Source organism: Muscardinus avellanarius, assembly GCF_963383645.1.
Source record: "Muscardinus avellanarius genome assembly, chromosome: 15".
In the NCBI taxonomy this organism is placed as follows: domain Eukaryota; kingdom Metazoa; phylum Chordata; class Mammalia; order Rodentia; family Gliridae; genus Muscardinus; species Muscardinus avellanarius.
The window spans coordinates 37,907,206-37,918,327 of NC_137801.1; the positions used below are offsets into that span (position 1 = coordinate 37,907,206).

The 11,122-nt window shown below is 43.9% G+C and overlaps 1 pseudogene across 1 annotated transcript; it reads left to right on the forward strand.

Annotated features, from left to right (window-relative positions):
- Positions 1 to 1,313: 1,313 nt before the first annotated feature.
- On the forward strand, positions 1,314 to 2,046 carry LOC308273957 (small ribosomal subunit protein eS6-like; annotated as a pseudogene). The gene has a single exon. The product of its transcript is annotated as a small ribosomal subunit protein eS6-like (transcript).
- Positions 2,047 to 11,122: the final 9,076 nt, after the last annotated feature.

An 11,122-nucleotide genomic window follows, 5' to 3' on the forward strand; every position in this document is an offset into this window, starting at 1 on the left:
TTTTCCCCTTGTAGTCCTGGGGATTGAACCCCAGGGAATTCTATCTCTGAGCTACATCCCAGCCCTATTTTATCTTTATTTGGAAACAGGGTCTCACTAGCTGGCCGTGAACCTGTACGTCTCCAGTCTCAGCTTCCCAAGTACTAGGATTACAAGTGAGTGCCACCACATCCGATTTAGGGTTGAACATTTCTAAGAGAATTGTAATAGTCAATTAATTTCAGACAACAGTGCCTATCACGTATCATAGCACCTGACTCAGAAGGTACTTTATACATATTTGTAGAATGGGACTGATAAACTGGGCGTGGTGGCACATGCCTATAATCCCAGCACTTGGGAGGCTGAGACAGGAGGATCACACAAGTTCAAAGCCAGCCTCAGCTACTTAGTGAGGCTCTCAGCAACTTAGTGAGACCCTGTTTCCAAATAAAATATAAAATAGGTCTGGGAGTATAGCCCGGAGGTAGAAAAGCCCCTGGGTTCCACCCCCAGTACAACCAAAAAAAAAAAAAAAAAAAAAGAATGGGACTGATAATTTTTTTTCAATGAATAAAAGAGGTTTATTAGTAGATCATTTCTAGTGGTAAAGAAGAAAGTAAATTTGGGTCAGGGGTGTTTCTCAGTAGTAGAGAACTTTCTTAGTCTATGTGAGTTCCTGGGTTCAATTCTTAACACTGCAAATTGTGTGTGTGTGTGTGTGTGTGTGTGTGTGTGTGTGTGTGCGCGCGTGTGTGTGTTTTGCATTACTGGAGATGGAACCCAGGGCATTCTACCTCTGAGATACACCCCCAGCCCTATTTTTTATTCTTTATTTTGAAATTGGGTCTCACTGAGTTGCAAAGGGCCTCACTAAGTAGCTGAGACTGTCCTTGAACTGCAATCCTCTGGTCTCAGCCTCCGGAATGCTGGGATTACAAGCGTGCACCACCACACCCGGCTGCAAATATATATTTTTAATAAATCAGTCTGTTTAAAGTTTGACACCAAAATTTGTTAAAAAAGAGCATAATGAGCCGGGTGTGGTGGCGCACGATTGTAATCCCAGTATTCGGGAGGCTGAAACTGGAGGATTGTTAGTGAGGCCCTCCACAACTTAGTGAGGCCCTGTTTCAAAATAAAGAATAAAAAACAGGGCAGGGGTATAGTTGGTGATTGAATGCCCCTGGGTTCCATCCCCAGACCTGCAAAACAAAACGAAACAAAAAAACAAAGAGCATAATGATCTGTATATAACATGGATACAAGCATGTTGAGGGGATAAGACTCTTATGTATGACATATAAAGATTCACATTCTGGAGCCGCACCGAGATGAAGCTGAATATCTCCTTCCCAGCCACTGGCTGCCAGAAACTCAGTGAACTAGACGATGAACGCAAACTTCATACTCCTTATGAGAAGCATATGGCCACGGGAGTCGCCACTGACACTCTGGGTGAAGAACGGAAGGGTTGTGTGGTCTGAATCAGTAGTGGGAACAACAAGGTTTCCTCATGAAGCAGGCTGTCTTCACCCATGGCTGTGTTCACCTACTACTGAGTAAGGGGAATTCATGTTATAGACCAAGAACTGGAGAAAAAACGTGCAAGAGATTTTTGGGGTTGCACTGTGGATGCCAAGCTGAGTGTTCTCGACTTGGTTATTGTAAAAAAGAGAGAAGGATTTTCCTGGACTGGCGGATTCTACTGTGCCTCATCACCTGGGGCCCAAAAGAGCCAGCAGAATCTGAAAACTTTTCAGTCTCTCCAAAGAAGATGATGTCCACCAGTATGTTGTCAGAAAGCCCGTAAACAAGGAAGGTAGGAAACCCAGGACCAAAGCACCCAAGATTCAGCATCTTGTTACTCCACGTGTCCTGCAACATAAACACCAGCGTATTGTTCTGAAGAAACAGCGTACTAAGAAAAATAAGGAAGAGGCTGCAGAATATGCTAAACTTTTGGCCAAGAGAATGAAGGAAGCCAAAGAAAAACACCAGGAGCAGATTGCCAAGAGACGCAGACTGTCCCCAAGAGCTTCTACTTCTGAGTCCAGTCAAAGATAAATTTTTTTTTTTTGTGGTACTGGGGTTCCTGGAAACCCTTCTTCCTCTGGGTTATACTCCCAGACCTATTTTTATATTTTTTCATTTGGAAACAGGGTCTCTTGAGTCAGCGCTGGCTTTGAACCTGTGAGATCCTCCTGTCTCCGCCTCCCAAACGAGGGGATTACAAGCATGTGCCACCACGCCCGGCTAAAAATAAAAAATTTTAAATGTAGCAAATAAATAAGATCAGGCATTAACTAACTAAATATTCACATTTTATCTTTGACAGTCACTGCATTAGATACTATTATGCACTACAGTCTATTCTTGTTATCTGTGATACTGGGGATTGAACTCTGTGGTGTTCTACCTCTGAGCTACATCCTCAGCATTATTTTTATTTTTTGGTGCTAGGGATTGAATCTGGGGGCATTCTACCTCCAAGCTACACTTCCAGCCCTATTTTTTATTTTGAAACAGGGTCTCACTAAGTTGCAGAGGACTAAGTAGCTAAGGCTGGCTGCAAACCTGCGATCCTCCTGTCTCAGTCTCCCAAAACCTGGGATTGCCACCATGCCTGTCTTCAGCCCTATTTTTTTTTTTTTTTATGTTAAAACAGGGTCTCACGAGCTGGGCGTGTTGGCGCATGCTTGTAATCCCTGCACTTGGGAGGCTGAGACAGGAGGATCACACAGGTTCGAAGCCAGCCTCAGCTACTTAGTGAGGCTCTCACTAAGAAACTTAGTGAGACCCTGTTTCCAAGTAAAATATAAAATAGGTCTGGGAGTATACCCTGGAGGTAGAAAGCCTCTGGGTTCTACCCCCAGTACCACAAAATAAATAAATAAATAAATTAATAAATAAATAAATATTAAAAAAAACCCAGGATCTCACTAAGATGCAAATGGCCTAAGTTGCTGAGGCTCTCCTGCAACCTGTGATCCTCCTTTTTCAACCTCCCAAGTATTGGGATTACAGGTGTAAATCTTTGAAATAATTGAAATAAAAGCAAAGGCCTGGATTGGTAGCACTGGATTCCTGTGACCAGATAAGGATTTAAAGCATTGGCAAAAATGATTGGAGAAAAGTGGTTATTTGATGGCTCATTTGAAAAGGATATCTGTATTGTAGCCAACATGGGGAAGACCAGAATATTTTTCTTCATTACATTTAGTATTATTTCAGTTTTTCAGATATAGAGCTAGGGTGCTCTGCATAACTATGAGCATCGAAGTCTCTTCATCTGGCTCCAGATGTTATGATTCCCGTTTGTAGAATGAACCAAGACTCAGAGAGCTTAGTTACTAGTTCAGGTCACACAGCTATTTAGTTGCAGAGCCCATTGTGATGGTAAAGTTCTCAATCCTAAGTGATCCTTCTCTGGAAATATTTGAGAAGAACTTTTAAGAAAAACCAAGCTGTGTTTTTCTGAAAGTCAGTGTTGAACATTTCTCTTTTTTTTTTTTATGATATTGGGGATTGAACCCAGAGGTGTTCATGAAACATTGCATATCTTTCTTTCTCCCTCCCTCCCTCCCTTCCTTCCTTTCTTTCCTTTCTTTCTTTCTGTGGTACTGAGGATTGAACTGGGGCGGGGGGGGGGGGTGTTCTACCACTGAGCCACCTTTCCAGCCCTTTGTATTTATTTTGAGACAGGGTCTTGCTAAGTTGTTCAGGCTGGCCTTAAACTTGCAGTCATTCTACCTCTGCTTCCAGAGACATTAGATGTTTATGGTGATATACATTTAAAGTCGTAAATCTTGTTGGCCCTTCTTCAATGATTTAGTGTCAATAAAAACATACAATATTAACCCATTTATCGGTCTTGTTGTATGTTATGTTCTTAGAATATATTTTATTCCTAAAATAGCATTCAATACTTTTTAAAGTGATTGAAAAACTGGCCTGGTGGATTTCTATAAACCTGGAATCTCTGTTTTTGTAGGCACGAGTGGACCCAGTGGACTACCAGGTTATTCTGATGCTGCTTCTTTAATATTATGCTGTTAGAAACACCATTTGTAAGCAAACTTGAGGAATAGGTTTAAAAAAATTCTGAATTCCATCAAGTCTTTATTTCTGCCATCCTTACTATGTATATTACCAAATATAAATTTGCTTTTCTCCCAAAAGCTGAATAGCATTCCCTTGGGTCTAAGCTTAAATTATCTGCCCCACTCAATTTATTCTAAGATATGAATGAGGTTAAATCTTCTTTCAAAGCACTTTAAGAAATAAAACTTAAGGTGTTAAAACGCCTCTATTACACTTTTGGGGGAACTGACCTGACAGCATCTTCTAGTCTAATCCCATTGTTAGAGGTATCAAGCCCGCTTCCTCCACCTGCCGATTATATTCACATAGGTGTATACTTTGTTCTAGAATCGCCCCTTGTCTTTGTGAAGCCTTTCTTGGTAAACCTATCCACAGGGAAGCCTCTTTATGTCATCACCATTCCTTGCACACGTTTCAGTGACCACATATCATCTTGAGCACGGATTGCCTAGTGGACTTTTGTATTTCCAATTCTACAGGGCTCAGCAAATTTCAGGAGCTCATAAACTGTGGGAACGAAGGAGAGAATGCCAGTCTAGACCGGGAATTTTAAAAATCAATAACCACTGAGAAACAAAACACGGAAATGACAAGGGCGGAACGCCAGGGTGTGGGGGCAAAGAAAAAATAAAAACAATCCTTAACGGCACAGAAACCTCCTGAAGAGAGCACCTGTCCCATTCTCTCAATAGGCTTTTGGCCTCTTCCGACATCCTCAACCTCCCCGCCCACTCTCTTCGCGCCAGGAGACAGGTCTGGCAGGTATCCCGGCTCAGCGGCTGATTGGTCGGCGATGATTTCATTGTTAGGGAACATCCGGGTCTTTCCCCCTCCCTGCAACACCTCCCTAGAGCCCTCCCTGCCCAGTTTCCCACTCCCGCGGGCGCCCCACCCGTGGCTGAAGCAAAGCAACCGCCTCTCCGCAGCCCGCTTCTCGTCCTCGTCCGCGCTCTCTCTTCGCGTTTGTACGCCGAAGAGAAGCGTGTATTCCCTCCAATGAGGGCCTAGGGGGACTTTGTTAGCCAATCAGCAGCTAACTCCCTGATATTCCGGGTGGGACTAGGCCTCCACACCTATTACTGGACAGCCCTTTGGCTCCTTTATGGCGCTTGTTTTACGAAAGCTTAGTGGTAAAAAGTAAGGGAGCACGGTCGTCGAACACCGGGAAGGATCCGCTCAGACTTTCGAGGTTTGACCGTTTTTGAAGACCAGCCAATCGCCTTTCGGGTACTTCCCTGCTTTTTGCGCGTTCGTTTAAAAAGAGCCGGTGTGACGGACTTGGAAATTGGCTCAGTGACGGACACGTCGAGTAAGCCAATGACCGAGGGTTCAGACCGCCGTTTGGACCAATAGACAAGGGAATCGCTGGGGCTCGGGCTCAGCGAGGCGGAGCGCAGGTGGGCGTGACCTGACTGACGGAGGGGTCTACTTATGGCTGGTTGGAGGGCTGGCCCGTGACGTCCGGGAGGTGGTGCGCAGCAGAGGCGGGGCTGAACGAAGTAAATGGTAATGAAGGGTTGGGTCTCACTCAGTGGGAGGTGTTTGACGGATAGTTGACCTTGCCAATTGAAGGTGGTCACTGGTGTCCAATGGGAAATTAGGAACTTAGAGGCGGGGTCGTGTGGGTGGGGAAAGGTAAGTACAGAGGCATTGGGGGAGCCGAACTGGGAGGAGAGAGGAAATTGACGTGCAGACCAGCCAATCGGAAACGACCAGAGGACGCGCGGCGTTCCAATGGGTGGGCTGTGTGGGCGGGGATTGATGGGGGCGGGGAAAACCGGGGTGCGGGGAGGGGGTTGCAGAAGGAGTCGAGCGGCTGCTGCTCAATGGCGGAAAAGCCGCCGGTTCTCTGACCGCCTCGTCCCCCTAGCAGTTGCGGGGGAGTTTCCTGCCGGCGCGGCTGGAGTCTCTGTTTCTCAGTGTTCGGTGGCTGGAAGATGCTCCAGAGAGACGAGGCTGCGGCGGCGGAGGTGGCGGCGGCCGGATCGGCAGCGGCGCTAGGGTGGAGAGAAGGCGGCAGCGGCGGCGGCGGCGGCGTGAGGGGCCGGGCGGTGTAAACAGCCCCGGAGGCGGCGGAGGCGGCGGCCGAGACCCGAGGGCGAAGCGGCGGCTGAGGCAGGGTCGCGCCTCGGGTGGAAGCCCGGGCTGAGGTGCGGCGGGGGCTCTGCGGCGGGCGCGCGAGACGCCCTCGACCTCCCTCCCTCCTGCGCCCCAGGTAAGGCCGCGGGGCGCCCGCCGCAGGGGGACGAGCGGCCGCGGAGCCGAGGCCGCGGGACCGTTGTCGGGAGCCGCGGGGCTGCGGCCGCGGCCTCGCACGGAGCGCGGCGAGCGGGACACCGCCGGCTCCCGGGTAGGCCCCTTCCTCGGCCGCCGCCTCCGCTCGCGGCGAGGCTGGGAGAGGCGCGGGGAGGGAAGAGTTTCCCCAAAGCCTGGAAGTCAACTGCTTCCCCTTCGCCGCTCGAGTGCGAGCATCCCTCCGGAGAGCGCCGGGCTGCCGCAGGCTGTGGCGCTTGTCCTGCTGCATCCCATTTGAAAACACTCCCTTTCCCCCATTTGTTTCCTCGTCAGTGTCTGCCCTACTCTGCGCTCCGAGTCACTTCCTTGTTAAATCTTTATTGCTCTTTGGTCTGCGGGTCTCACCGTGTCTTTTTTCATAGTGCCTTTAAAGCCTTTCTCTTAATCAGACTCTTGGCCTCTCTCTCCAGCCTTCCCAGCACCGTCGTTTTGGGATGTTATTCTTCTTAACGGCGAAGTTCTTAATGGAAAAACTTATCGTTAGTATCCCCAATCTACCCGAAGCCCATTGAGAGTAGACTTAACTAAGCAGCTTTATGTAGAAGATGAGCTTTTTAATACTAAATTTCACATCCTGGAGAAGATAGTGTCATTGAGCGTAGAGTATGAAAATAACACTGAAATAAATTTTCAAATGAAGAGTTTAGTGAATGTTGAAAACTTCCACTTTTAAAATAAAAGTTACATGACCTCTAATGTCATTTTTAGCAGGTCTAGGACGTTTGCCCATCATATTTGGCAAAGATGCTTTTTAAGCATTTTATAGCAGCCCAAATTCATCAGGATTCAAGCTCTTCTAAAACAACTGGGCAACTTAAAAAAAGACACGAACAACTAAGGAGCTGTTTTTATAAAGTCACAGTTAAAGAACTTTTAAAATAGGCTCCACATGTTTAATGTATCAAAATAAAGTTGGCAGGAGTCTTGTAAAAGGATTATTTAGGAATTTGAGTAGTCTTAGTGTTATGTGGCTATTTTGAGAAAAACATTCTTTTTCTGTTAACAAACGTTTATAACTACTGTGATGTGAGAATTACTGAGGTTTATTGTGGGATTAGCACAGGAACCTTTTTTATTTGAACTACTACATGGATGGAGAAGTGGTATATTGTTCAGAGAAGACAGTGCAAGTCACAGTATGTTCTAGGAGATGGAGAAACTGCCTTCGACACTGAATGTTAATAAATATTATTTCATTTACTTTCTCTGTTGTGCAATACGAAAGTTCATATTGTTTGCTTACTTTTAAATAGAGCATTTTAAAATAGGACAGTTATTCTGATTACTATAATTGACTTTTCCAAGTGTATAGGCTTTAAAAATATGTATAGTTAAAGTAATATTAATATAATTTTTGAAGACATGTTATTGTGGTCCTTTCAAATGGACAGTGTGTTTTTGTAGTATAACTTTTAAAATTTAGCATTTAGGACAGTTTTTTTTTCTTTTTCAGGGATAATTTTTTGAACTTTTTCTCAGTAATTTTTATCCTTCTTTTTTTAAGTGGTGGTTCTCCCTAACTTAGCTCTTCTTTTCTCTCAGTCTTAACTGCTTCTGCAGTGGTTTTTGTTGTGTTAGCATGGGGTGGTGTGTGTGTGTGTGTGTGTGTGTGTGTGTGTGTGTACTTGTGTGTGTGAGGGGTTACTGGGGATGGAACCCAGGGGCATTCTACTTCTGAGTGACACTCCCAGCCCTAATTTTTTATTCTTTATTTTTGAAACAGGGTCTCATTGAGTTGCAAGGGACCTCACTAATAGCTGAGGCTATCCTCAAACCACCATCCTCCAGTCTCTGACTTTCAAATTCTGGGGTTGCAAGTCTAGCCCGCCATGCCTGGTCCAGGGTAGTAGATTTTGTGTTTTCATAACTGCTAATTAATATTTCCCCATTTTCCTGTACATTATCCTTTGAATGTGTTGATGTGGTGATTATTATTTTAGAAGTCACCAGCAGAAGTTTCAGCATCAGTCAGGTGAGGTAGCACACTTCTGTAATCCCAATACTTAGGAGATTGAGACAGGAGGATCACAGGTTTGAGGACATCATCAGCTACTTAGTGAGGCCCTCAGTAACATAGCAAGACCCTGTTTCAAAATAAAAACTAAATTTGAATTAGGGGTATAGCTGATGTAGAACGTCCCTGTGTTCAATCCCCTCTAACACACACACACACACACACACACACACACACACACACACACACAGTTTCAAACTGTGATGGTGCTTTTGGAAGAGAAGAACTTGCTGTATCACTAGTGATTATGGAAATTCATTAAAAACTGGCTGAGCCAATAGTGGAAAGATTGCAAACATGTCTTTATACATAGGTTGGCAAAATTTTTATTTTCAGAGATGGGCAGGAACTCAGGTCCTTGCTACATGCAAGGCAAGTGCTCTCTCTACCACTAAGCTCCCATTCCCTAGCCCTAAACTTTTTTTTTTTTTTTGTATATGATATTGGGAGTGAATGGTTTTGTTTTTTTCATACTCATTGGTGTTATTTATACATGTAATCTGCATTTCATATTGTATATTTTATGTAACTTTTAAAATATTTTGTAGCTGGGTGTGGTGGCTCACGCTTGTAATCTCAGTAGTCACAGTATTTGGGAGGCTGAGACAGGAAGATTGCAGGTTTGCAGCCAGCTTCAGCTACTTAGTGAGCACCTCCACAACTTAGTGAGACCCTCTTTCAAAATAAAGGATAAAAAATAGGACTGGGGATATAGTTCAGAGGTGGAATGCCCCTGGGCTCAATTCCCTAGTACCACAAAAAATAAAGTTTTTTTGTGATATTACCTAGCAGAAAGAAGTAAATAATACTGTGATTCTTCAAAAACATAATAAAGTGAATACAACTAGCTTCTTAAATACAGTATGTAATATGTATGTATTCTATGAAGTATGCTTTTCATAATTCAATTATTTTAAGAGAATTAGTTGAAAAAAACTGATTTGAATATATGATCAGAGTAACAAAATCTTTTTTTTGGCCGGGCATGGTGTGCATACCTGTAATCCCAGCTGTACTGGAAGCTGAGGCAGTAAGATCACAAATTCAAGGTCAGCCTGGGCAACTTAGCTAGACTCTGTCTAAAAATAAAATAAAAAGGGCTGGTGATGTAGTTTAGTGGTAAGCACAGGCAAGGTCCTAGGTTTAATCCTCAATACTGATAAAAATTGTTCTCAATTCCAAAGTTCTGAGAGAAAAATTTATTCAGGTAATAGCTTAAAATATAAAATAACATTTAGTGGCAAGAGAATTGGGGGAATATGTGGTGTTTCTGGGGTTTTTGTGATATTTCACATTGTATGTGATTCTATTTTCTTTATTGAACTATTTCTAGAATTGTATTGAAACTGGATACTGCTAGTAGCTTTAAAGTTTTTTTTGTAGCCGGGCGTGGTGGTGCACACTTGTAATCCCAACGCTTGATGAGACTGAGACAGGAGAATCGCACAGGTTTGAAGCCAGCCTCAGCTACTTAGTGACACTCTCAGCAACTTAGTGAGACCCTGTTTGCAAATAAAATATAAACTAGGTCTCGGAGTATAGCCCAGAGATAGAAAAAGCCCCTGGGTTCCATCCTCAGTACCACAAAAAAAGAAAAAATAAAGTTTTTTTGTAAAATGTATCTGACACATCAGTAGAATTGTTAAGAGGATTGAGTAGTTGGATATATAAGATTTCTAGAAGGCCAGTATGGTGGCACACGCTTGTAATCCCAGTACTTGGGAGGCTGAGACAGGAGGATAGCAGGTTTGTGGTTAGCCTCAGCTACTTAGTGCCCTCAAAACTTACTGAGACCCTGTTTCCAAATTAAATAATAAATAATAAAATAATAAAAATAGCTCAGAGGAAGACTGCCCCTGGGCCTTATCCCTAGTACTACACACACACACACACACACACACACACACACACACACACGTTTTCTAGAAACTGGATAACTTCTGTTATATAATCTAGACTGTGCCCCATCTCATTCTTTTTTTGTGTTATGGCACTGGGTTCAGTCTCCAGTACCATAAAAAAAGTTAAATGAGCCTCCTAATCCATTTTTTGATGGTACTGGGAATATAATTGGGGCATTATACCTCTGAGTTACATCCCCAGCCCTTCTTTATTGTGAAACAGGGTCTTACTAGATTGCTAAGGATCTTGCTATATTGCTAAGGCTGCCCTTGAACCAGTAGTCTTGCTGTTTCAGCCTCCCAAGTACTGGGGGATATGGGGAGGGAACCCAGGGGCCTTCTACCTCTGGGCTACACTCCCAGACCTATTTTATATTTTCTTTGGAAACAGGGGCTCACTAAGTTGCTGAGAGCCTCACTAAGTAGGTGAGGCTGGCTTCGAACCTGTGAGATCCTCCTGTCTCCGCCTCCCAAGTGCTGGGATTACAAGTGTGTGCCACCATGCCTGGCTTAGTACTAGGATTTTAAGTGTTCAACACTGCGCCCAGACCTCATCTGTATTTTACCCTTTTTTTGTTATATTTTGATTAAAGTAATAGAATAACTTTTGGTCTTTTTTTATACTATATTTCATTAGTGATTTTGGAATCTTTTTGCAAATAAAACTTTTCTTTTTTAGTATGTGTGGAACTGGGAATTGAACCTTAAGGCGTTCTACCACTGAGCTTTACCTCTAGCCCTTTTATTTATTTTCTTTTTTACTTTTGAAAGAGGGTCTCACTAGATTGCTGATAGTCTTGCTGTTGCCTAGGCTAATCTTGAACCTGTG